The sequence below is a fragment of the Lissotriton helveticus genome, chromosome 1_1 (assembly GCF_964261635.1).
Source record: "Lissotriton helveticus chromosome 1_1, aLisHel1.1, whole genome shotgun sequence".
NCBI classification, from domain to species: Eukaryota; Metazoa; Chordata; class Amphibia; order Caudata; family Salamandridae; genus Lissotriton; species Lissotriton helveticus.
The window spans coordinates 1,400,000,600-1,400,028,353 of NC_136057.1; the positions used below are offsets into that span (position 1 = coordinate 1,400,000,600).

At 49.5% G+C, this 27,754-nt stretch overlaps 1 long non-coding RNA gene across 1 annotated transcript in view; it reads right to left on the bottom strand.

The window, feature by feature from the left end:
- Positions 1-27,754, bottom strand: part of LOC144826043 (uncharacterized) — a 766,049-nt gene that overhangs the window by 101,478 nt on the left and 636,817 nt on the right. The gene's annotated exons all lie outside the window — the stretch shown is intronic.

Below are 27,754 nucleotides of genomic sequence, written 5' to 3' on the forward strand. Positions count from 1 at the left end.
GAAGGGTACTGCTAGTCAGGGTTAGGATATGCAAGTAATAGCGTCTGCGTCTAGTACTGGAAAAGTAAGGGTCCAGCAAGTCCGCCTTAGAGTGCCAGACTGGGTACCCAAAGCAGCCCTGGACATTTTTCCAAGCCAGCACCCCTGGAGGGTGGGATGGTGGAGTGGGTGCAAGTGTGAAGCAGTGCTTCTTTTGTTACTGGGAGCAGATATTTAAGCACCACTGCAAAACAGGCCCCCAGTAACAAAACCAGCCCCTACTGCTACAAAACCAGCACCCACCCTTCCTGCCTCCCGGGGAAAACGCCCGATGCCCGCTACGGACAGTCCGGCCCTGTAGAGTGCACGGTAGAGCGGTGTGTGGGCCTTGGTACTGGATTATCAAGGAGGGCAGCAGTTTAGGATTATGGTGAACTGGAAGAGGTGTGTGTGAGTGTGTGTTTCCCGATACCGGAATGTAAATGGGTGCTGCAGGTCAGGATTAGGATATTTGAGCTCTGCTGTGTATTGGTTCGATTGTTAGATTGGTGGGACAGGGTTGAATGACAGCTATTTGTGTGTCCTATAAGCAGTGCGGATAGGGGCTGAAATACCCTGGCAGAAATGGTAAATTCAACTCAACTCAACTGTACATGTACAGATCGTAAGCAAGTATGATATTGCGCTGTTCCAAGCAGTGGTCGAAGTGGGCAGTATCTGAGGGGCATGATGTGCCCATACTTTAATTTTACAAAAACAATTCCACTACTTTTTCTCAAAAGACAACTGTCCGGGCGGTTCATTCCTGAAACGTCTCAGCCAAAGTGAATGGGAGGGAGTCTCGAGTGCTCTGAAGTTGAGGGAGGGTCAGAGAGCTAAACAAGGAACACGCCTTCTTGCCAGGTTATCTGCTGCCTGGAAAAACTGGAAACATGTGTAACTGGTAAATCTGCAAAAGTAAAGGCTACTTGGAGGTGGGTATTGACTTAAATTGATGGAGTTCACTTGAAGCTTCGTGAGGACAAAGATGAATTATTTATGAGCAATACTGTATTATCAACTGACCCGAGGAGTGCATGCTTTTAATAGACAGTTATACAAAAAGGTTTACAGTGGGTTCAGTCTATTACTGTAGCCTTATAGCCCGATGTGGAGGTCTATACCGGTTGTTAAAGGTCAAGAACCCAAGTTATAAGCCCGAGCTGCAAGCTCCCAAATAGCAGAAGGGCTACAAGGCTTTTAGAACATCCCACCCCCTAAGGATAGAAGAGTCTAATATTAAGAATGGAGAAAGATAAAGACAAACATTGGAATGTTGGAGCTCCAGGCTTAAACCAGCCATTATAAGCCCAGAGCACTCTATTGTTTTCAATGGAGCTCCCAACATTCCAATGTTCTAATAAAATCTATATTTTGGAAGCACTTTTTGCAATCTTTAAACCTAATTTTTTTTGCATTTTGTGGCAGTTTAATTAACATTGTGTATAATACCTGTTTCGAATAATTATTTGCATATCACCAGTGCTTTCTGTCACAGGCTTTGACCTCATAACACTAAAACAGACGTCACTATTTCCCACTGTACAAACCAGAATTCAATTCTGTGGCTCTCTGTTACATACACAAATATAAGCAGTGATCACATTAACCAATAGAGGTTTCATAGTGTAAAATAATGACTCTCTAACTGAATAATTTAGCTTGCATTTATTTTTCATTTATGGTGTGCATTATTTTATATGCAGTTACCTGAAGGTAAAAGACCGATAAAATAGTTACTGAATATATTTTTTTTTTTTTAGCCATGTCTTTGATCCTGCCCTCACACTCACTGACACCACCCCAGTTGCACTTAGGATCACAGTTCCCATACTTTTTTTTAATTCACTTCGACTGCTGGTTCCAATTGAGATAAGGCCCCTTGTACAAGTAGTTGAAAGAGTATTGTTAGCAGGCTGCTACGTGCTGGAAAATGAGGGCTTGGTTTCCAGGTTCTTCCTTCTTTCACCCCCTGCACTCGTTTGCAGAAAAATGCACACAATGTTAAGGATCAGGGAGACAGAAACAGGCATGCAAATCTCAGGGAAACCCCTAAGGACCACTTGCCTTGTACAGGGAGATATCAACGGAGTCGGTCTGTCCAGGGCTACGAAGACAGACTCTTCTTAGGCATCGAGATAGCAGTTAATCTGCCTGTTCTGTCATACACCCATAGATCCAGAGTCCATAAGAGAAGCTTGGATTTGTCTTCCCACCTGACTCCAGTGTCGTGAGTAGGGTGACCAGATTTTTAAAAGCAAAATCCAGAACATTTCTCAAAACTATAAGTAGGACTACAATTTCATTTTGCAGAGTGGCGCAGAATGACTTAAAAGACAGCGCTAATCAACATAGCAAACGCAGACATAAAAGTCAAGGAATTCTGAACCGACCTTGGACTACACCTTAACATCTTCCTCCTTAATCCATGGCATCCTGAGCTTTCATATAGAAGTTAGATGCGAAAGCGGCCACCATCCTCAGATCACAAAAATATATAAAGCATACGGATCGCATGAAAAATCTTGGTACACAAGATCTAGGTAGTCACTAGCAGTGATAAGATGGACCAACTTATCCTTGAAAAAGTATGAGGAATGGAAAGCAAACTTACCAACTGGGCAAGGGAAAGAATCAGACCCGTTCTCTAAATGGAAGACTATGCAGCGATCACTGAAAAAACATCTGGGCCATCACAAGCGGAAGATCTATGCGCAGGAGATACAAAAAGAAATGGTACACCCACGCCTTAAGGCAACAGAGTCAGCAACTCCACAAAGCAGCTAGAAGTCTCAACACATGCCAGGTGCCTTCCCCAAATATTTCTACGAAATAAGGAAAGCCCACATGGACCAGGAGTGCAAAAGAATCGTGGAGGCTTGCAAGGCATAAAACAGCAAGCCACTAAGGTTCATTATTAACCAACTCGAGTGAGGGCCCACAGGACCTTTAGGAAATACTGTGCCTGAAGAAAAGTGGGTAGAGCACATTTCCAAATTATATCAGAACCCGAATAAAAATGAATTATTGGCAAGCACATCCAGTAGAGCACCATGTCTAAATTTTACAAAACAAAAGTTCGAAACAAGAATACAGGCCTGTAAAAGCAGCAGGGCTCCAGGCTCAAACGGTCTTCCCTCAGCACTATTTAAAAACGACTGAGTGTTTTGGAGTTGCCATCTTGACAGAATATACAGTACCTGCCTAAGGGAAATCAGGGTTTTGCAGCGTGAATCTTTCCTGGATTCACATGCTGTGCATTATTCCGCCATCTAGTGGTTGGTTCCGGAATTGTTGTATTTGTCCCCTTTTTTTAGGTCTCGTGACCTATCAATGCGCATGCGCATTGAGAGAAGCGAGACTATAGGGCTTTAAACAAAGCTTAACTAACTGTGGCGATTTGGTGCTGTGCCCGTGCGCTTTTAGGTCAATGCGCAAGCGCATTGACCTAAAATGCGCGTGCACAGCATCAAATCGCCAGCCATCTGTTCCCCCAGCTTGGATCTCCTGGCTGCTCCTCCTCTAATTATCCGCACATCAAAGGCTGCTCCCGCCCCCTGCTTCACACTTCAAACGAATGCTACCGAGAGCATTTCCCGGCCGGCCGCTTTTAATTTCATTTCGCAAGCAGTTCCCCCTCCTCCCTCTCCTGACTTTCTCCTGCCTGCCACACCAATCCAAACTGAGGCGCTGCTGCTCCAGTCCCTGTATTACTCCCACTCATCTATGATTAGGAATAAAAGACTGTCGGTTAAAAACAGTTTCAAGATAACAATGGTTTCCCATTACTTTTGCAGAATGTTCTGCATTTCCTTACCCGCCTCCAACTCTCCGACTTTCACATGCACATACCACTTTGCTGATACTGACCGAGACATGCGCTTTATAAGCAGGAAATAGAATTCTACAGGAAACAATACTACCGAAGACCATTCGAGGGTGTGAGCTCAATGCCACCTGAAGAGTACGTACAATTATTATACTTAAAGTTCAGTCAACTACCCTTGATGCACGGACAACCTTTGAAGAAAGTGAAAAGCATGTACCCTCACCCTCACTCACCCTCAACCCCTCACCCTCACTCACCCTCAACCCCTCACCCTCAACCCCTCACCCTCAACCCCTCACTCACCCTCACCCTCACTCACCCTCAACCCCTCACCCTCAACCCCTCACCTTCACTCACTCACCCTCACCCTCACTCACCCTCAACCCCTCACCCTCCCTCACCCTCACTCACCCACCCTCACCCACCCTCACCCACCCTCACCCTCACCCTCACCCACCCTCACCCACCCTCACCCTCACCCTCACTCACCCTCACCATCACTCACCCTCAACCCCTCACCCTCCCTCACCCTCACCCACCCTCAACCCCTCACCCTCACTCACCCTCAACCCCTCACCCCCACCCTCACTCACCCTCAACCCCTCACCCTCAACCCCTCACTCACTCTCACTCACCCTCAACCCCTCACCCTCAACCACCCTCACCCTCAACCCCTCACTCACCCTCAACCCCTCACCCTCACTCACCCTCACCCACCCTCACCCACCCTCACCCTCACTCACCCTCACCTCCACTCACCCTCACCCCCACTCACCCTCACTCACCCTCACTCACCCTCAACCCCTCACCCTCACTCACCCTCACTCACCCTCAACCCCTCACTCACCCTCAACCCCTCACCCTCACTCACCCTCAACCCCTCACCCTCAACCCCTCACCCTCACTCACCCTCAACCCCTCACCCTCAACCCCTCATTCACTCTCACTCACCCTCAACCCCTCACCCTCACTCACCCTCAACCCCTCACTCACCCTCAACCCCTCACCCTCACTCACCCTCAACCCCTCACCCTCACTCACCCTCAACCCTCACTCACCCTCACTCACCCTCACCCACCCTCACTCACCCTCACCCACCCTCACTCACCCTCAACCCCTCACCCTCACTCACCCTCAACCCCTCACCCTCACTCACCCTCAACCCCTCACCCTCACTCACCCTCAACCCCTCACTCACCCTCACCCCCACTCACCCTCACTCACCCTCAACCCCTCACCCTCACTCACCCTCAACCTCACTCACCCTCAACCCCTCACCCTCACTCACCCTCAACCCCTCACCCTCAACCCCTCACCCTCAACCCCTCACTCACTCTCACTCACCCTCACTCACCCTCACTCACCCTCAACCCCTCACCCTCACTCACCCTCAACCCCTCACCCTCACTCACCCTCAACCCCTCACCCTCACTCACCCTCACTCACCCTCACCCACCCTCACTCACCCTCAACCCCTCACCCTCACTCACACTCAACCCCTCACCCTCAACCCTCACTCTCACTCACCCTCAACCCCTCATCCTCACTCACCCTCAACCCCTCACTCACCCTCAACCCCTCACCCTCACTCACCCCCTCACCCTCAACCCCTCACCCTCACCCCTCACCCTCAACCCCTCACCCTCACTCACCCTCACTCACCCTCACTCACCCTCACTCACCCTCACTCACCCTCAACCCCTCACTCACCCTCAACCCCTCACCCTCAACCCCTCACCCTCACTCACCCTCACTCCCCCTCACCCTCACTCACCCTCACTCACCCTCACCCTCACTCACCCACTCACCCTCACCCACCCTCACTCACCCTCAACCCCTCACCCTCACTCACCCTCACCCACCCTCACCCTCACTCACCCTCACCCTCACTCACCCTCAACCCCTCACCCTCACTCACCCTCAACCCCTCACCCTCACTCACCCTCAACCCTCACCCTCACTCACCCTCAACCCCTCACCCTCAACCCCTCACTCTCACTCACCCTCACTCACCCTCAACCCCCAACCCCTCACCCTCACTCACCCTCCCTCACCCTCACTCACCCTCACCCTTACTCCCCCTCACCCTCACTCACCCTCACCCTCACTCACCCTCAACCCCTCACCCACCCTCAACCCCTCACCCTCAACCCCTCACCCTCACTCACCCTCACTCACCCTCACTCATCCTCAACCCCTCACCCTCAACCCCTCACCCACCCTCACCCTCACTCACCCTCAACCCCTCACCCTCACTCACCCTCACTCACCCTCACCCTCACTCACCCTCAACCCCTCACCCTCACTCACCCTCACTCACCCTCACCCTCACACCCTCACTCACCCTCACCCTCACTCACCCTCAACCCCTCACCCTCACTCACCCTCAACCCCTCACCCTCAACCCCTCACTCACCCTCATTCTCACTCACCCTCAACCCCTCACCCTCACCCTCACTCACCCTCACTCACCCTCAACCCCTCACCCTCACTCACCCTCACCCTCACTCACCCTCAACCCCTCACCCTCACTCACCCTCAACCCCTCACCCTCACTCACCCTCAACCCCTCACTCACCCTCAACCCCTCACCCTCACTCACCCTCACTCACCCTCACTCACCCTCACCCTCACTCACCCTCACCCTCACCCCCACTCACCCTCACCCACCCTCACCCTCACTCACCCTCACTCACCTTCACTCACCCTCACCCCCACTCACCCTCACCCACCCTCACCCTCACTCACCCTCACCCTCACTCACCCTCAACCCCTCACCCTCAACCCCTCACCCTCACTCACCCTCACCCACCCTCACCCTCACTCACCCTCAACCCCTCACCCTCACTCACCCTCAACCCCTCACCCTCAACCCCTCACTCACCCTCACTCACCCTCACTCTCTCACCCTCACCCACCCTCAACCCCTCACCCTCACCCTCACTCACCCTCACACTCACCCTCACCCTCACTCACCCTCAACCCCTCACCCTCACTCACCCTCACCCTCACTCACCCTCAACCCCTCACCCCCTCACCCCCTCACCCCCTCACCCTCTCACCCTCAACCCCTCACCCTCAACCCCTCACCCTCACTCTCACCCTCACTCACCCTCACAACACATATTGTGTTACAATAGGTGTCACATTTGCGAAAGATAAAACTATTGGCATTGTAAATAACAAAGCTATTAATTTCGCTATTTTCAAAACAAGCACAAAAATAAAAAATGTGTCCTTTACAATACCAATAGCTCAAACTTTCCTAATGCGAGACCTATTGCATTGCTGTGCTTCTCTCCCCTGCTGCACTCTCCTGCTCTCTAGAGATGTGGCCTAACGACCAGAGCTGCCATCTAAGTCACGTAAATACAAAACATGTTGCATTCCAAATGCTATAGGTGTCACATTCGCGAAAGTTATAACTATTGGCATTGTAAATGACAAAGCCATCAATTTAGCAATTTTAAAAACCAACAAATAAATAAAATATGTCATTTACAAGACCAATAACTTCAACTTTTCTAATGCGAGACCTATTGCATTTCCAATGCTTGTTTTTCTTCCGTTTGTTGGTGGGCGTCGACATACCACCATTTGGTGTCCTGTGACGTCGACGTGCTTTCTCCGGAAGCTCCCACCTTTAGTCACCATCTTCAGATTCTGTTTATTCTGCCGTTGAGTCTGGATCGATATGGAAGGAGCTCCTGATATTTGGAGAGAAGAATCAACGAAAACTAACGAATAAACTTAATAAAACAAACAGTACGAGGATTCTACGTACCGGACTTCAAATCAAGGTGCCAGAGTGCGGCGTAAGCTGAAAAAAAAACCTTCGCTGACAAACAGACAATGTGCATACAGGGGGCTCCCTGTGCGCGGTAATGGACAAGACACCGTTCAAGTTCTGCCAAAATTGTCAAAAAAAGTACGCTGAAAAGGACCAACATCCTGACTGCAACCTTTGCTTACCACTCAATCACCAAAGTGAAGATGGCAGCGCGTGTTCCGCTTTCACACCAAAGACTTTGAGAGTAAGAGAGAGACAGAGAAGAGCCAACTACAACATGCAGGGGCAGGGCACAGCACCTTCGCTACAAGACCTGGGACTCTCCAGTGAGGAAGAGGACAGTGTCGCTGAAGGTCCAGAGGTGGACGAAAACATAGACGTCCAGGTCATAGATGTCGAAAAGAAGACGTCGAGAGAGGTAAGAGAATTGTCGACCTCAAAAAAACTAGACGGGTCCTAAAAAATGGATTTAAGGGCTTCAAAGGGAGCCTCGGCGTCAAAGCACTCGACGTCCGCAATTGCGTCCAGAGAGAAACACTCTGTTGGATCCTTAGACAAGGACTCCGTAATGGCAAAGACCCTCAAAAGATCAAAGTTGTCGAAAGACGGTCAAGGAAAGGACGCTGCGATGCCGAAACAAGTGAAGTCAAAACAGTCTTCGACTGCTGTGAAGGCGCCGTTGACAGCGAAGAGCAAGGCAGAAAGTCTCGACGCTGACACATACAAGTCCAAGATCAAGAAGAAAAAGAAGAGGCTAGAAGCAGAAATGGCGAGTATTTTGCAAAGAAAGAGAGTTTGATGAAAGCTTGAAGCAATTCAAGATACACTGAAAACTTCGACAGAAGTAGAGAAAAGTGTTGTGGAGTTACAGCCTCCAACTACACCCGAACCACTCGAGGGGCAAGAAGAAGAATTATTGTTCAGAGAAGAAGATGACAAACAGACTTATGTGGGCTCGTTTAACCTCTGAGGTTCAAGAGCTACAATGGCAAGACCTCGTTGCCAACTCCCCAGAAGAGACTGTTGATACCTATCCTTCAAGGCCTTCACCTCCAGACACCATTGGTATGTACAGCCAAGTCATCAAAAAGGCTGCAGATACCTATGGAGTACAACTGGTGGAAGAAAACCACAATCATGTTTTCTACTCGAAACATTAATGCCTACACAATTAAGGAACCAATTCCTCCCTATGCTTCCAAGTGTACTGGCCATGGAAAAGAGGCATTAAAGGAGCCTGACACATGTAAGGCAGTCACAACAAAAGGAGAGAAAAAATAGAAACACTCCTCCAAGGACCCTATTTACATCAAGGGGTCAGTGGCAGCTGACTCCATTATAACAGCCACTGCCAGGAAAAGGAGTAATGTACCAACCACCACGGGTCCACCACCAGACCAAGAAAGCAAGAGGATGGACCTTATGGGGAGAAAGGTCGAGAGAAGTGTGGAAACTCAATGGCGCATAGCAAATTCAAATGCATTGCTCAACAGACCTGCATACCAACACTGAGAGGAGGTAGGGAAGCAACTAAAGCACCTACCGGAACAATTCCAAAAAAGAGCAAGCCACTTATAGAGGAAGGAAAGAATTTTGTGAATACATGCGTACAATCGCTCTAGATGCAGCAGAAACATCAAGCAGGCAGATGATGATTGGCATCACCGAAAGAAGGCATGCATGGCTGCGGAGCGCCGGTTTCAAACGTGAGGTGCAGAACAATATACTGAACTCACCGTTCAATGGAGCAGCTGTTTGGAAGCACGACAAGCAGAACCAAATAAAACAAGCATTTACAATGCAACGGTTTCGCCTTTGGAAAAGTTAGAGCTATTGGCATTGTAAATGACAATTTTTTTATTTATGTGTTCGTTTTGAAAACCGATAAATAAATGGCATTGTCATTTACAATGCCAATAGCTTAATCTCTCGCAAATGCCACACACACCCACACCCACAGAGAGCCCCCCCACACAGATCCCCTCCACACAGAGCCCCCCCCACACACACACACAGGCCCCCCCCACACACACCCACGGTGCACAGCAAGTGGCACACAACCTTCATTCTACCCAGAATCAGCAGCAAAGTACCAAGAGTGATGCACAACCCTTACCCAGGCCACCGCCGGCAGCATGGCACTCCCTGCTACCTACAACCCTCACCCTTGCCTTTCCTGGTAGGAGGGCACTGCAGGGTGCAATACAACAATCGCCCTGGGCATCATCCTCTACATTTAGAGCGCAAGTGAAATGTACCCCGCGCCCAGGCCCTTCATAGACCGAAAAAAAAAGGAGAAACATTTCTCGGCGCTATAGCCGGGCCAGCAGAGCAAGTGGCAAAAATGCGTATGCATACAAACGTGCATGTACACATGCATATTCATGATATAGGTGAGCAGGTGTAAAAATAATATATATGTACGTGTATACGAATGTACAAATCTAGTACTTTGTGTGGCTATGCAAGTGTGTATAGGTGTACGTGTCTCCTCTATCTCCAACTGCAGCCGTGAAACACGCCCTTTCACCCCAACTCTACAGATCATAATATAGAAAGGGTTTGGATTCTCGTGCACACGTTAGTGCATCTGAAATAGAACAACAATGTAAACGTATCAAAGAATGCAGGCTGTGAATGCATGGCAATGACTCCGGTGACACACTTCTCTAGTGCAGCGTCTCCTGCACAGATGTCCCTTCTCAGCACCCTGGTTTACACAGTGTGAACGGTGAGCAGCGGCTCGAAGGCGCGCCATGGTCTGTTCCAAGAGAGAGTTTCATAGACACTCTCACTTTACAGAGACAAGCGGGGTGGGGTGCTTGGTCCCGGACTACTTACCACCTCGCGAGGCAGAACCCCCACCCCCGAGGCATAACCTGTAATGTACTCTCATCTGAAGGCCTTAAAAGCGAGCAGCACGCTGCACATTACAGCAGACGAGGGAGCTAGGGAAGGCGATGGGGACGAAAGAGGAGGAGAGAGTGGGAAAGAGGGAGAGCGCGCCCAGCGCGGGGAAATGAAAAGGTAGAAGGGGAGAGAGAGAGGGAAGAGCGAAACATAGAGGAATGTTGAGGGGTAGAGATGTGAGAGAGGTGATAGAGGAGAAACATGGTGAACAATGGAGATAGGTCGACAGAGGGAGAAGATGGCGGAGGTGCGGGCGGGGGGGGGGCGAAGGGTGAGAGGGGCCACGACCTCGAGAAGCGAATCCCTGGGCCTCGCAGAGCCCAGGGGGCACACCGCGCAACTTTTAAGCCTTTTTCAGCAAACACCGGACGGAGCCCTGTAGCAGGCGAGGCTGCGCGCCAAGAAAAAACACGGTGGGCGCTGAAAAGGGGAGCGAGAGTGCCTCGTATTCGTTTATCCCCGCATCCCTGCCTCCCTTTTCACATTCATTTGAATAGCTTTCAAGCTCCGAGATGGAAGCGCGCCTCCTGCCCCCTATTTCAGCGGCAGCGTCCTGGCAACAGAGCAATTTTCTATCATCAGCGATAAATGGCGTCGAGCAGAACATTCTGATAACAAGGCAGCGATACAGCGGGGCCCTAAACGTTGAGTACAAAGGAGATGAGCTGGCACACAAGAGAGGGCAGAGCCTACCCCAGCTGTCTCTCAGCTGGTACCTGCACCCTCGTCCCATCCACACAACCGTACCTCGGGCTGCTGTCTCCTGACAGTTTCTCCCCTGCGGAACCTGTGGAACGGACGGCGGGAGGGGGCGGGAGTGGACACGGACGGCGGGAGGGGGCGGGAGTGGACACGGACGGCGGGAGGGGGCGGGAGTGGACACGGACGGCGGGAGGGGGCGGGAGTGGACACGGACGGCGGGAGGGGGCGGGAGAGGACACGGACGGCGGGAGGGGGCGGGAGAGGACACGGACGGCGGGAAACGTGCACAGGACAGCGAGGGGGGGGCGGAAAGGCACACGGAGGGGGCGGGAATGGACAGCGCATCAGTGAAAGGGGAGGGAACGGGAAAAAACGTAACTCCGCCCTGGGAAAAAATCTCGGGAACGCCCCCGAATCTGGTCCGGACTTGACGGACAGATCTCTGTTCCAATGGCTAGCCTCCATTTATGGAGCTAGCCAATGGGACAGGGGGGCGTATTCCAGAGTCCTTACTAAAATCAAGAGATTTCTCTGGAGGCGGAGCTAAGAGCTCCGCCCTCCAGCGAAACCTAAAAAGCACAACGAAACAGCAAGATCTATGGGCGCTCTACAATTCAGAGGCATGCGTAGGGGCACCCCCTCAAGGAGACCAGCGGACAGAGGTAACCATTCCATACTTCTTCGCATCAGTCACATCATCAGGGTTACCAAGGGTTAAACCAAGGACAACAACAAAATTGGCAATACCAGCAAGGAAGACAATCCTTTCCAGGACGCCCCCGGGGAAGAGGCCTTCCACAAAGAGGGGGAGCACCAACAACAAAGTGAATGCATTCCAAGCAGTACACACACTCAAGAAACATCACTTAGTGTGCCCGCAATAGAACAACAACATCAAATAAACAAACAGTTCCTCCATCATACTACACCGGTAGGAGGCAAGTTAAAGTACTTCCTCCACGAATGGAGAGAGATCACTCCAGGCAAATGGATCTTAAACATAATACAGTACGGTTACTGCATACATCTAATCCCACAACCTCCAAACAAAGGCCCAAAGAGGAAATTACGTTTAAAGAGAGAAGTTACTCATCTACTCCAAGAAGTACAAGAATTATAAGCCAAAGAAGTAATAGAACGGGTACCACACAGAGAAAGAAACAAAGGAAATTACTGCACGTACTTCCTAATTCCAAAGATAGACGGAACACTTCATCAAAATTTATGCCTCAGATTTCTCAACAAATTTATGAAGACTCAAAGGTTCAAAATGACAACACTGCAAGAGGTGATTCCTCAGTTGCAAAAAGGAAACTACATGGCAACCATAGACTTAAAGGATGCCTACTTACACATTCCCATGAACAAGAAACACAAGAGACTATTAAGATTTGTAGTCGACGAAACGCACTACCAATTCAAAGTGCTAGCTTTTAGTCTAAAGTCCGCACCAAGAGTGTTCACAGAGTGCCTAGCAGCAGTGGCCGCTCATCTAAGAAAGACAAGGAATCCATGTATACCCGTACTTAGACAAATGGTTCGTAAGAGCAAGCTCGTACAGACTCTGCAAACAGCATATACAGCAAGTAATAGAGACACTAGTTCAGCTCGGGTTTTCCATTCACTGGGGCAAATCTTCCCCCAGAACAAGAAAAAGTGTTCTCAGGGGCAAGAATAGATATAATAGATGCAACATTGGGGAAGGTGTTCCCAAGCGAGAAGAGGATATTAGCTTTACTGAAGGAGACACAGCTACACCAGAAGGGCCAAGCTCTGACAGTGAGGACAGTGGGGAAGCTGCTAGGAATGATGGCTTCATGCATTCATTTAATTAATAACATTTGCCTGCACATGAGACCATTCCAAGAATGGCTTCAAGCACAGTGGTCACAAGCAACAGGGAGTTGGGAAGATCTAGTGGTTGTCACGCAAACAGTACAGCAGGAAATAGCATGGTGTAATCAAACAACATATGACAAATGAGACCTTTCACACAACCAACTCCAACAGTGACCATAACAACAGATGCTTCACAGATAGGATGGGGAGCGCACATGAACAACCTCAAAGGGGATTGTTGACACAGCAGAATGCTCTACAGCACATCAATATCCTAGAGTTAAAAACGGTGTTCCTAGCCTTAAAAGCCTTTCAGAAAGAGCTCTACCGAAATACAGTTCTGATACAAATAGACAACACAACCACCATGTTTGACATAAACAAGCAAGGAGGAACACAATCATGGACACACTCAACTCTAGCTCAGAAACTTAGTACATGGGCAATCCCAAGAAACAAACATAATAGCAATGCACCTGCCAGGAAAGGACAATATAGAAGCAGACAGGCTGAGCCGACAGGCGTAATCATCCTATGAGTGGGAGTTGAATCAAACAGAACTCCTCAAGATTTTTCACAATGGGGAACTCCAAAAGTCGACCTCTTTGCCGCACCCCACAATGCAAAATGCCAATGCATCGCTTCCAGGCAACCTTGCAATAAGTCCCTGGGGAATGCGCTATGGATATACAGGTCAGGAATATCTGCTTACACTTTTCCCCCCAATACCACTTCTCCACAGAGTAATCAACAAATGCAAAAGCAGCCACATGACGATGATACTCATTGCCCCTCGATGGGCAAGACAGACTTGGCTCTCAGAGATAATGGAAATATCTCAAGGATCAATTCACAAATTGCCAAAAAGTCAAAACTTAATAACAAGGCAAGAGGGAAAAGTACTTCACCCAGAACACGAGAGCCTGAGCCTTGCAGCATGGCTCCTGAGGACATATAATTTGCACACCTAAAACCTCCAGAAAGCACAATGGCAGTTCTACGAGAGGCTAGGAAGCCAACAAAAAGAAAACCTTACACCGCAAAATGGAAAAGATGATGCCTCAAAGAACATCTTTCCAAGAAGATCACAAAAATACCGGTTCTGAAGTACTTAACACATTTACTACATAGCAAACTAACCTATACATCGCTAAAGGTTCACTTAGCAGTAATTGTAGCATATACAAGAGGACAAACAGGGCAGAGCTTTGTCACTTCTCACGTGGTCAAGAGGTTCCTAGAAGGGGCAAAAAGAATTGCACCCTCAAAAACAGTGTCTGCACCCACATGGAATCTTAATATAGTACTTGCTCAGCTGATGTAAGCTCCATTGAGCCTCTACACAAGGCAACTCCGCAGATGCTCACATTGAAGATGGCATTTTTAGTAGCAATAACATCACTACGTAGAGTTAGCGAACTGCAGGCACTAACACTGCAGGAACCCTACTTCCAAATACATAACGACAGACTCGTCATGAGAACTGATCCACAGTTCCTGCCAAAGGTGGTATCAACACTCCACCTAAACCAAACCATACAAATGCCAAGTTTACTAAATCCAAGGCAGAGAAAGCATTGCATACTTTTGACGCAAGAAGAGCAGTCCTGTGTTATATTGAAAAGACAAAAGAATACAGGAAAATAAAGCAATTATTTTTATCTTTTCCAATCAGTTTTCTAGGAAGGCCAGTAACCCAGAACACAATTGCAAGATGGATTGCACAAGCTATACAGTTATGCCACAAACAAGCAGAGCAAACATTACAAGGAGCCGAGCAGGGCTCACTCAACAAGAAAAAAGTGAGCAACAATCTCTTTTCTCGCCAGTCAGAATAACTTTATTTCGCCAACACAATGAAGGCATAAAAAGTATACTACAATAAAAAGAGACATTTGCAGTGTATCACAACATTACAGTATGAATAAAATATAATAAAATAAAACCCCCTGTGATTCTTGGCAAATCACTTAATCTCCCCGTGCCTAAAAAAAAAATGAAAGTGTGTCCTCATGTAACGTAACTGGTGCTATGTAAAGCGCTCTGATAACTGATTCGGTTCGGTTCTAGTTCGCGCTATATAAAACTCTGGGAGATATAAAAAAGGTAATATAAAATACAATTCATAATTATTTACACAATACAATAAAATTTGTTCATTGTTCGGTATATAATTTTAGCAAATTGTACGCCTCTCTTTTAATGCAGATAACAAAAAGGACGCCAAAGAACAACAAACAAAAGGGTCAGGTAATGATTGGAGGTAATAATGCGCTACACGACACTGTCTGAACTTCATTTTACGCATAATGGGGATTATAAATCGCTTCCTTGCATCACAATAAAATTTACAGAAAACCAAAAAGTGCATGTCATTCTTAGCAGATTGCTGATCACATGGACAAAATGGGAGGTCAGAAGCAACATAAACATTACGAGGAAAGCCCAACATTAGAGGTATATAATTCAGACTAAATCTCACCAGAATGTACCTATGCTGTAGATTAGTGACAAATGTTAAATATATGATGTTTGTAACTTTTTGCATTATGCTAGGGGAAGTCAAGTATGTCTTTACTGTCGTCAGATTAATATTTTTAGCCTCCCTTTTTATCTGCCGATTAGAAAGCAATTGCATTTTTAGGTCTTTTTTTGAGATTAAACAACAGGTAGTATGGTCCAAAAAAAGGCGATCTAGCCCAACCGCTTTCAATGTGAATTCAACATAGATTAACCAAGTGATGTTACCCACCCCATCTAATTTCAGAACATCCTTTATAATGTCTCTTGTTAAGGCAAGGGTCTCTTTTCGCCATACTGAATGCCTCATAAGGATCGGCGACACTGCAATAGTGTCATTAATGTAAAGTGCTCCCAGTTCCATGTGGCACTTATAGTTGGCACATGAGTTTGGTAAAGATAGAACACTTTTTAAGCCAATATTCCAATTCAAGACATGGCAGCAACATGGTCTCCAGTGTACACGTTCACGAAACATTACTGCATGGACATTCAAATGAATAATGAAGCACAAGTAGGCCAAAAAGTCTTGCAACATATATTCACAAACCAGCGCTCATCTTCCACCCAGCCACCAAAAGACTAGCAAACCGCTACAAAATCTATGCACAGCGTGTGAATCCAGAAAAGATTCATGCTGCAAAACATATTGTTTCTTACTTGTAGGTGTAGTTTTTCAGCTTGAAGAATTTTCTGGATTCTCTAGCAAACCCACTCTCCTCCACCAAGGAAGATGAGACAAGAGATAAAACAAAAAAGAATCCGAAGATGGCGACCAAAGGTGGAAGCTTCCGGAGGAAGCACGTCGACGTCACAGAAGGACACCTAATGGTGGTATGTCGATACCCACCAACAAACGGGGGAAAAAAGGGACAAATATAACAACCACTAGATGGTGGAATAAAGCACAGGATGGGAATCCAGAAACTTTTTCAAGCATTAAAACAACATAGACAGGTAAGAAACTATACTTTTCAGGCACATGGAAAGGGGTAATTATACATCACATTTAGAAGAGTGGCCCATATGGAAACCCTGATAGTTCCCACATGATCGCACTCCTCGACATTTAGCACTGATCCAAAATGGCCGACTGAGAGGAGCTCACCAAGTTAACCCTTAGCCACAGGACAAAATCACTTGAAAACCCCTAGCTTGGCCCAGCCATCTGCCACCCTGCAATCAATGTAAGAAACAAAACATGAAAACTGCAAATATAGACAAAATAATTAACATTTGGGACTGCAACCAACCTAGTGGAGCAGAGATGCAAGTTTATGCCACATCAGGCTAAATGACCAGTTGCTGACCTGACCAGCTAGGGTGGAGGCGTAAACTGCACACGACTGCTCCTGATCGGAGGATCCCGATACAGCGAAGACACCGATGCCCTCACAGACCATGCATACATTGGCAACAGAACTGGAACCCACTATAAATTCCAGGTGAGCGACTCCTGTGCTCCTGGGACTGTGACCGGAGTGTCTGGTCCAGATATTAGCTGCCACTAATGTACCTCATTTGAGATAGTGAGAATAATTGCTGCATGTTACTCGAGATCGCCCTGTGCTAGCTGTTCCTCGCATGTTGGTGACACCGGCTTCCATGGTACCCGACTTGCAGCAGACTACTGCTACCAAGAGCACCCAATGCTCAGGAGGTCTGTAGCCCCCATAAAAATCTGGAACACTCAACATATCTCACTTAAGTGAGTGTTGCCGCCCGATGCTCAGGAGTTTGCCGGTGTGCACATAGGTTCCCGTGGTACCCGACCTGCCAAAGACAACTGCAACTGTGAGGTCTGAGGCACCCGATGCTGCCCTCCCTCCCTCACGGAAATCTGGGGCACTCAACATATCTCAGCAATGAGAGCACTGCCCGCCCGATGCTCCAGAGGTCACTAGCGTGCACATAGTATCCCTTGGTGCCCAACCCGCCGAGGACTGCTGCGACCATGAGGTCTGAAGCATCTGATGCTATCCTTCCTCACTCAGACAGGATCACTACATTCCCTGACCTAGGTTATAACACTCCACACAGCTGCTGCACTGATTGAAAAGACTGAAACCAACCAGTGCTTGCGACAATAAATAACTCGTCCCAGCCAACTAACAAAACCACACTGACCGACCTAGTCCTCTGAGCTCTAATGACAGCAGGTTTTCTCTTGGGGTGTTTGAAGTCTCCAGAACATTGCTGACAGTAGCTCCACCTATGGAAAGGCGAGGACGCTTGACGCCACACCGGCGCCTGCTCTTATCTATTTTTTTCTGTGGTGGCTTTATATCTCGCTCCCACTGGCCCTAATTAACCATACACTTTAAATATCCCTCACTCATCAGTCCCTAATCAAAAGTAATTTATCTCCTCTCTGCCCTCTCTCTGGCAATGTAATCGACATAGGTCTGGAAATGCGATCAATCACTGAAACTAAAGAAGGACTGTATGCTCTCTATCAAATCTGGTTCTCCCGAACCTCCAAGGAACAGCTATCTTGTAATGGCAACCCTGCCTAGTACACTGATCTGATCACTGCTCCCATTCCTGCATAAGACAACCACAAATGTAATCTTGTCTAATGTGCAGTTGTGATCACTGCTCCTATTCCTCATACGCATGATAAGTGGTAATCCAATATTCTGATAAGGACTCCGAATTCCCACTAAAGGTCACCAGAAGCAGGCCTCCCCAGGCCCCAACCCCTGCATTACTCTCCACCCTACAGACACACAGTGGAAATTCCTTTTCCATCACCCCCAACCTCGCCACAACAGCGGCTAAGAACTTCAAACAAAAGTTGATTAAATAACACCCCAAACTACTCATTGCTGATATCTACTACAATTCATCTAAAGGCCCAAAGAAAAAAAATGTCACCTTTTACCCTACACATCCAGCGAAATGGAAAAGAATCCTAACAAAACTCCTTCTCATTACCAAAACCACAAGCATTCATTATGGACACAAAATAACAATCTCCAATTCACCCTCGTTCAAAGGCAACGCTACCACAAACGCTGCAAGAGGCACCCGGCCTCCTGAAATGGCGGCCCTGAGCTCCTGATCTTTTGTGCCTACGGGCCTGGGAGTCCTGCACAGCAGCATCGCAGCCGCAGAGTGTGACTGCCTGCACAGAGAGGTGGAGACCAATCCTGAACTAGATCATATGTATCGCGGAGGTCTACAACCCTGCCCGGATTTGTTGAGTGGCAGTGCTGGTGGAGGCGGCCTGCACATGCTGGGGTCAGACGAGGCTCGACAAACTGAATGGACGGGAGCGGCTGAGTGCTCCTGTGCCATTGAGATGGGTGATCCTCACCCTTGTGGCTGCCCACTCGGTCACCTTGACGAAGGACAGAGGCTCTGGGGATGCTCAGGCGACCTCTGATAAGTCCAGCGCAGTGCACAGGGGTGAGGTGTGGAGGGCCTCCTGCTGTTAAAGATGTGCGAAGCCCAATTCGGGGCCTCGTGAAGGACCTGTCACCAATCTAGGCCTAGTGAAGGGCCCATGGTGTCTTGCTTTCCCTGCCGTTTCCAATTTGGAAGACGACCCCAGCCTAGTTGGAGGGGGCCAGGAACCCTATTTGGGCCTGGTGTGGTGTCCTGGGATTGGTGGCGCCCTGCGTGTTTGGAGAGTGGGGGTGGGGGCGGACGACCTTGCGAATGACGAGACAAGCTTCAACGTACACATTCTGCGGAGGCAGAAGATGCACCGGCTCCTCGTGGCTAGAAGGGGTCTAGTGCCCCTGTGTAGAATGAGAAGACGCACCTTGCCCCTGATTTGGTCTGCTCTGCTGCTGCCACCGGAGGGTGGGGGCCTGGCGGATGGTCTAAGGGGTCCCTGGTGGAAGTGGTGCAAAGCACGTGAACGGGGTGTGGTGAGGCCCCCTTATGGAGTGGCTACTCGGGGCCCAGTGATCGGCCTGCTGTTTTTGGTTGCATCTCAGGTCCCCCCATTGGGGTCGCCTGTTGCACTTGGAGGGAGCGGAGGGCCAGGGGCCATACAGCACTTCGTGATTTGCAGGCAGGGGCCAACCAGGTGTGGCAAGGCATAAGACTCGCTGAAGATGGAGGAGCCTGCTCGCCAACAGCAGCTGAGACCTATATACTTTTCTGAATTCCTCTTTTTCCAAAGATGGGCAAAACTAGGGCCCGGCCGACGGGAGCACAGACCAGTGAAGAGGAGATGGCCACTAAACGGGGCAGGGAGAAGCAGGGTCTGGGGGACTCGGAAGAACCTTTGCGGCTGCAACTGGCTAAAATACTTTAAGCTATAGCGGATAATAAAGCCACCTTACACCAAGACATTAGCACGGTGTCGATGGGGCTGGGACTGCTCGGGCCAGAACATCAAAAACTTGCGAACTGGGTCAAAGTAGCAGAGTCCTCCCTTGCCGATCTCCACCCTGCGCAACAGTTGCGGTCAATCCAAGTAACGAAGCTCTAGCAGAGTCCATGCACTTGAACGTAGGGATGAGGATTCTGAAGGCCGCAATAGGCGGAACATCAGAGTGGTTGGACTGCCCGAGGGGGTAGAGAACAAGGATATGGTCGCCTACCTGGAAGACTTGCTTAGAGTGGTGGTCGCCCCAACCGGCCTAACTGCCTTCTGCACTCTTGAAAGAGGACAACGGGTGCTGGCCCACCCTCCGGAACCGGGGTGCATGCCGCACCTGATCGCGGCACAGCTCCTACATTATAAAGACCGGGACCTCCTGTGGCAAAAGGGCGAGAATCGTGAGCTCATTTTGTGATGACCCAGCAGCAGTTTGGGAGTGGTTGCAGGCCCATAGGTCTGGCTCAGTGCTCCTGAAGAAGGGTTTCGCTGCTGCCCTACGTGAATGGAAGTCTAAAAGGAGACACAGGAGGAAACCCCGCCAGGGCCACATGGGGAAACATAGTACCTCACAGACAGAGTGGTAAAGGGCCGAAGCCCTACAGGCAGTGGCAGCGATCGTGAAGGGGACAGAGAGTGGCATGGAGGCTGGCTTTCATTCTGTGAATGAGACTGAAGGTGCGGGCTCAGACTCTTCACGGACCGACAGCTTTAGGTCGCCAATAGTGACACTGACCCATATGGAATATTTGGGCTAATGATTTCAGACCATAGCCCTCTCTCTTGCATGATTATAAACCAGTGGGTGTCTACCCACTGATCCCTCTGTGGCGGTCTAATCCACGGGCCCTCGAGGACACATGCTTCAGGGAAACTCTGAGCACTGCCATCGACAATTACTTCTCCGATAACACACGCATGGCTTCTATGGAATTGGTAGAGTGAGAGGACACTGTTTGGGTCACTCAATAGGTGTGCTGCGTGAGCTGCATTCGGAGTTAGAGAGTCTTGAAGACTGCCTCCATAGGCTGGGCAATGCACCGGGTATGGTGGCTTAGGACCCAGCGAGTTAGCCGGAAACCCATGGGCTATATGGTGAAGTGCTTAAAAGGTTGCATTGCCACGTTTATAGAAGATAACTCTTGAGGGTTCAGACTCTAAGTTCCGTAGACATCGCCTGGGACACAGGACTCTCTGAGGCTGTCTGGGGAAGTGGGGGTGCTTGCTCTGGAGGGCTCAGGCTGGCACAGACAGCTTGATAAACTGTAGCCTTTGGACTGTAGCTCACCCCCCTCTAAACCGCCAACCAGGGGGAAATGCTTGTGTAAGCTGCGCAGGCAAAAGGACAGAAATAAGGGCGTGATCAAAACGAGAGCGGGGAGTAATTGCAGCATTATGGAGTCTAGGCAATCGCGAGGTAGAGGCCAAAAAATGGCCGAGGCGCGCATATGTTTTATGCATGGCAGCGTAATAGGCAAACCCTCCAGGATTTCGCGATTTAGCGGTTTGCCGCTTAATCGGCACTTTTGTAAAAATGCCGCGATTTTTACAAAAGTGCCCGTGAAATCCTGGAGGGTCTGCTCAATGTACCTCAAAGGTCTGGAAGACTTCGGGTGATTATTGTTTCTAGCTTTTCATGCTCCCTTCTACTTTTCACCCACAATCTGATCGTTAGATAAAATGTACAAACAAAACATTGGAACAGTATTACAATGTTTTATTAATGAAGATTAAGATGAGAGGGTAGAGATACTGGTTTTGTTCAATTTGTGTATAACAATATCTTATTTTTTCCGTAAACAGACAGTCACAGGAGCATTCCAGCTTGCCCATATCTGGTTACTAACGTTATGGCTCAACAGCTGCAACAGGTTTATGAATTTGACTTTGAACACTTGTTGAAATCTAAGGAATTCATGTGTCCCATGTAGATTGAAAGAGAAAGGACCTTATTTTTTAGTTCGACAGACTGGATAATCTGTCACAATAAAGGCAGATGTCCGTCCACCATACTGCAGGTGGCAGGGCCACTGGAATTATGCAACAGGGCGACCGTCATTATATTTGGAAGAGTTGACTAAATTATATGGCAAGAAAAGGCAAATTATGCAGCGTAATGTGGCAAATTTTGTGACCGTATTACATCAGTGTTTTGTGTTTTTCGACACGTTTCCACTACCGGGGCAAAGTTTCACAAAGAATGTTCACTAGGCGCTATAGTAATGTGCACCATCAGTGTATTACTGCATGCCCCCAATACTAGTACTTCACAATGACATGCTGAAAAAGTGTGCAGCTGCTTCTGCTCTTGACAAGTGTCAAACCTCCTGCCGAGGCAAAGGGACTTCACCCTCAGTGTATTGTGAAACTGAAAGTAAACATTCAGGTATTCTGTCCATTCCAGGCCCTGTGGCGTAGCAAGGTCAGGTGGTACCCGGTGCAGAAAATTTCTTGTCACCCCGAGGTTAATTAATTGTTAGACGAAGTTATTTTTTTTTTTAAACATCTTTTTATTAAACAGAAGGACAATACACAACTCAAAAGTGACCAGAGCGCATTGAGTACTGTCACATATGCATATAGAGAACAAAGACTTCCAGGTGGACAAATAAAGCAAAATATAAATAATAGGTTTAAGCGTCTTCCGAATCCACACTGGCTGGGTCCATCTCAGGTGGTGTACAAATGTCCCGACGATACGCGTTCCAAACACCCCAGATCTTACCCCACTTGCGAGGTCGCCCCCTAGATACATACACAGACCTCTCCCGGAACATACACCTGTCAAGGTCCTCCATCCACTTCCCAACCCGAGGTGCCTGAACCGCACCCCAGAGTTGAGCAATATTGCGCTTGGCAATTGCGCAAGCAAGAGTGACCCAGATCTTGCCATGGCTTGGAAGGTCGGAGGGCTCCCAGACATTCAGCAAACAGCGACGCGCTTCCAACTCGATCCGCACACCCCACACTTTACTCATCTTCAAGTGTATCCTCGTCAAAAAATCACGAACCTTCTCACACTCCCATTGAATATGTAGGAACGTTCCCGGCCCTCCACACCCTCTTCGGCAATCCGCAGATACCGCCAACCCCATCCTCAACAATCGAGGACCCGTGGTGTAGGAGCGTTGTAGGATCCTAAGTTGGACCAATTGAAGTCGCATTGGGACCGCCACTATTCTAGGGGATGACACCGCCTCCCTCCAGTCCTCCTCATCCAAAACAAAGCCATCTGCGACCCACTGGTCCCTAAGCTTCACCAGGGGATCCTCAGTATGGTTGATCAGCTTATTGTATGTCAATGATATGGCTCTGGTTGGCATGTGACCGTCCAGCAATCGATCCTCAAGCGGAGAGGCCACCGGAGGTTTCTCACCATGGGGGACTACTGCACGTATAGCATGACGAATCTGAAGGTAACGAAACCGTTCAGTATCATGCAGCTGATACTTGGCCTGCAGCTCCTCAAACGTCAACATCCCATCTTTACCCCACACATCTCGCACCTGCACAATGCCAATCAGATCCCACCGGTCAAACCCTTTCGTTTTCCACAGTGTCCCCAATTTCTCCGAGATCCACAAGGGAGTAGCCATTGTTATACGAGCCTTGTAGCCTCGTGCCATATCTTTGTCACCGTCGATGGAGGACCCACTAAGGGGTAACAACCACATTTTGCGTATAACACCCTAGTATACTCTCCCCCAGGCACTTGGCCACGATCCATAGCGAAACCCGGATCCATCGGCGAGACATAGATTGCTTGATTAATGGGCACCAACTGGGACGCCCAATAGTATTTCCTGATATTGGGCAGACCGATACCCCCGTCGTACCAAGGCAACATCAATTTCGACAATGCAATACGGGGCCTCCCCTCCCACAGAAGGCCTCGCTGCAGCGATTCTATCTCACTAAAATACGACGGGGGCATCGGATCACAGGAATTCTGCAAAGCATATAAAAAGCGCGGGAGGGTCATCATCTTAAAGAGGACCGTACGGCCCAATAAGGAGAGCGGGAGTGCTTTCCACCTAGCAACATCATCACGCAGTCTGGCCAACGGGGGCAACAAATTCAATCTAAAGCGGACCTTGGGGTCCCTCGATATCTGGATACCCAAATACCGGAAACTGACCAATTCCAGCCTCACTGGGCAATTCTCTGGCACCTTAGGAGGCTCACCACTCAACACAAAGAGGACCGACTTCGCCCAGTTAATAGCGAAGCCCGAGTACCTCCCGAAAATCGCAAGGATATCCATAAAAACCATCAGGGAACTGCGTGGGGAGGTCAAATACAACAGAATGTCATCAGCGTACAACAAGATCTTATCCTCCCATTCCGAAGTCCAACGCAATCCCCTGACCGAACAGTCCCACCGTACCCAGGCCGCGAGCGGCTCGAGGGCCAGGGCGAACAGAAGTGGTGAGAGAGGACAACCCTGTCGAGTGCCCCTCCCAAGTAAAAAGTCGCTGGATCTATGGTTGTTTACTACTACACGAGAGAGTGAGGCCGAGTATAGAAGGCGAACCCAACCGATAAACTCGGGGCCAAACCCCATCTTCTCCAGGACCGCAAAAAGATACGGCCATTCCACTCTGTCAAAGGCCATAGTGGCATCCAGGGACTACACCGCCGGCTCATGGATGTGGGATGCGCTTGCCACCACCCCATGGAGCCGACCGAGATTAAGGGCGGTGTTCCGACGCGGCATAAAACCCGACTGGTCCGGGTGCACCAGCGTCGTGATGACCTTCACCAGGTGGGCGGCAAGCAGTTTAGCCAACACCGTAGGCTCCACGTTCAATAAGGAGATCGGGCGATATGACGAGCAATCCAGACGTGGCTTACCCTCTTTATAAATGACCACAATATTCGCGAGGCATTGATCATAAGGTAGCTCGCCATGGTCTCTGCACTCAAGATACATGTCTTTTAAGTACGGGGCCAGGCGGTCGGCGTGTAATTTAAACAATTCAATGGGAAGACCGTTGGGTCGGAAGCCCTACCAGAATGAACCCTTCTGATGGCCATTGCCACCTCATCATTAGTGAGAGCGGAATCCAAGAACTCTCTATGCTCAATAGATAGCACCGGCAGCGGGATGTCCCGAATCATGTCGGCATTCTCCTCCTCCGTGAAGCCCCCCGCTGAAGTATGGACCTCCTTAAAATACCGGGCAAAGTCGTCCACAATCGCCTGAGGATCCGATGACACCGTACCCGCAATACCCAGTTCCGGTATCAACCGAGAACCCCAATCGCCCTTTTCCAACCAAGCTATCAACTTCCCGGCCTTGTCACCATGTTCATATATCCTACTCTGCATGTTAGCGTGTTGCGTCTTTGCTCTATCACGTGTCAGGGTCCTGTACTCATCCCGGAGCAACCCGAGACGGTGCCCCGCCCCAGGGTCGATCCCGGAGGAGACAGTGGTTTCTAAGGCCAATAGCTCCGCCTCCACTCTATCTATTTCCGCCCTGCTCTTCTTCTTCTGCTCGGATATGGGGGAGAGTACCTCCCCCCGTGCAACAGTTTTGTAAGCCTCCCAAAAGGAACATTTCGACGTAACCGACCCCTCATTCTCCTGAAAGTAACGATCCGTGACAAGCAACAGTTCTTTCCTGACAGTAGGGTCTTTCAGGCGCCATGCATTAATCGGTGCAACCCTACCAACATCACCCTGTCCCATCCGCAATCGAAGCCAAATCGGCGAGTGATCAGACACTCCCCATGCCAAATGAGTCACCTCCTGGATAGAGGCCGCCTGAGACGCCGGCAATAGAACATGGTCTATCCGAGAGAGCGAGTGGTGCGCCGCAGAGGCGTGGGTATAACCCACATCACTGGGGTGCCGAAGTCTCCACCCATCCACCAAACCCGACGCGGCGACAAAATCCGCCAGCCATCTGCGGGAAGGCAAAAGTACATGGGGGGGGGGAGTCCTGTCTAACTAACCATCCATTACAGCGTTAAAGTCCCCGCCCAGTACCAACGTTCCAACAGGCAGCGTAAGAAACACTCGGCACAAATCAAGAAAAGTATCTGTCTGCAGCGCTGGGGGGACATAGATAGACAAAAACGTGACAGTCCTACCTTCCCAAAGCCCCGATATGCCGACATATCGGCCTCTATTATCAGACCACGTAGACTGAATAGTGAGAGGAAAGGAGTTTTTTTACCAAGATCCCTAACTCCTCTAGAGCCAGAAGTAAAGCCGGCATGTGCCACTAATTTGTAGCCCCCACGGTGGAGCGCCATACATCGTTTACCCATAAGATGGGTTTCCTGCAGCAACGCCACGTCCGGCGAGTGTCTTCTAATCAGCTGATTCACCATGGTGCGCTTGATCTTATCGCCCAAGCCATTCACATTCCAGCAGAGGACGGAAAACCCCAAACCCAACCTACCGGAAGCCATTCATATCTCCAAAGAAGAACAGGATATCAACAGACACCCATAGCGGATTCTGGTCACACAAAACAAACCAACAAACAAACAAAAGCCCTTCGGACCCCAACCCCCATCCCCCCTCCCTGCACCCCTGCATGTAGCATACGTTCATCCCCAACTCGCAGTGTGCCTGTCGCCCCCAACTAACTACAAGAATCTAAAAGTAGAAAAACGGGGGAGAACCTTACAACAGGTCGCCCGCCCCCACCTCCCCACACCAACCACAAACCCCCCCACGCGATAAAGTGCAAAAAAGAGTCACGGATAAAAATGGTCCGGGGGGGGAAAGGACAACCCCGACCAGTCCCACGACGCCACCAGTGGCACTAGTTCAACTCAGGCACGACGACAAGTCATTGATCTTCACCATCAGTCCGGGCCTGAGCCCCAGCATCCGGACCCTCGACCCGGTCCAGCCAGTCCGCGGCAACCTCAGGGTTATCGAAGAACCACGTTTTCCGCCATGTTCAATTCGAAGACGAGCCGGAAACATCATCGAGTACTTCATTTCCCGGTCCCTCAACCGCCGTTTGATGGACATAAAACTCTGCCGTTGTTTCTGTACCATCTGGGTTAAGTCCGGGAAGAACAACAGCGACGAGTTCTCATAAGCCAGCGGGCCCGAGGATCGTGCCTTTGCAGGATGGCATCCTGGTCCCGGTAATTCAGGACCCGGGCAATAATAGGACGAGGAGGTGCCCCTGTCTTCGGACGACCTCCGGGAACTCTATGGGCCCTCTCCACCGTAAAAAGGTTACTGAGGCCCTTCGGCTTAAGATGTTGCAAGATGAGTTCCTCGACAAAGAGGTCCGGGGTCATCCCCTCCGACCTCTCCGGTACTCCCAGTATTCGGACGTTATTGCGGCGAGCCCGTCCCTCGTATTCATTGAGCTTTCGGTCGAATTGAGTCCGGGCCGCCCTTAGATCTCGCACCTCCTTCTGCAGCTCCGACACATCCTCGATGAGACTCGTCGTCTTGACCTCCAAGTCTTTGACTTTCTCGGTCGTTTTAGTGAGGTCAGCTCTTATAAGACCCACTTCGATCGACACCGAGTCCAATTTAGTGTCCATCTTGCCCAAGGAAGATTGGATCTCAGTGATCGCTACCATCAAGTCTTTCAAAGTGGGATCCTCCCTGACTGAGTCACCATCTCTGCTCTCCGTCAGTGTACGCTTAATATCAATCGGGGACCCCTTGGAGATGGCATATTTGTCCATTTTGTTAGACTGGACCTGTCTGGTGGTCTTCACTTTCGTCTGGGGCTTCTCAGAGTCTCCTCTCAATGCCATTGCCACCGCCTAAGCAGAAGAACCCCACCACTGCGCAAGCGGGTCTAGGCAGTCCCTCAGCAATT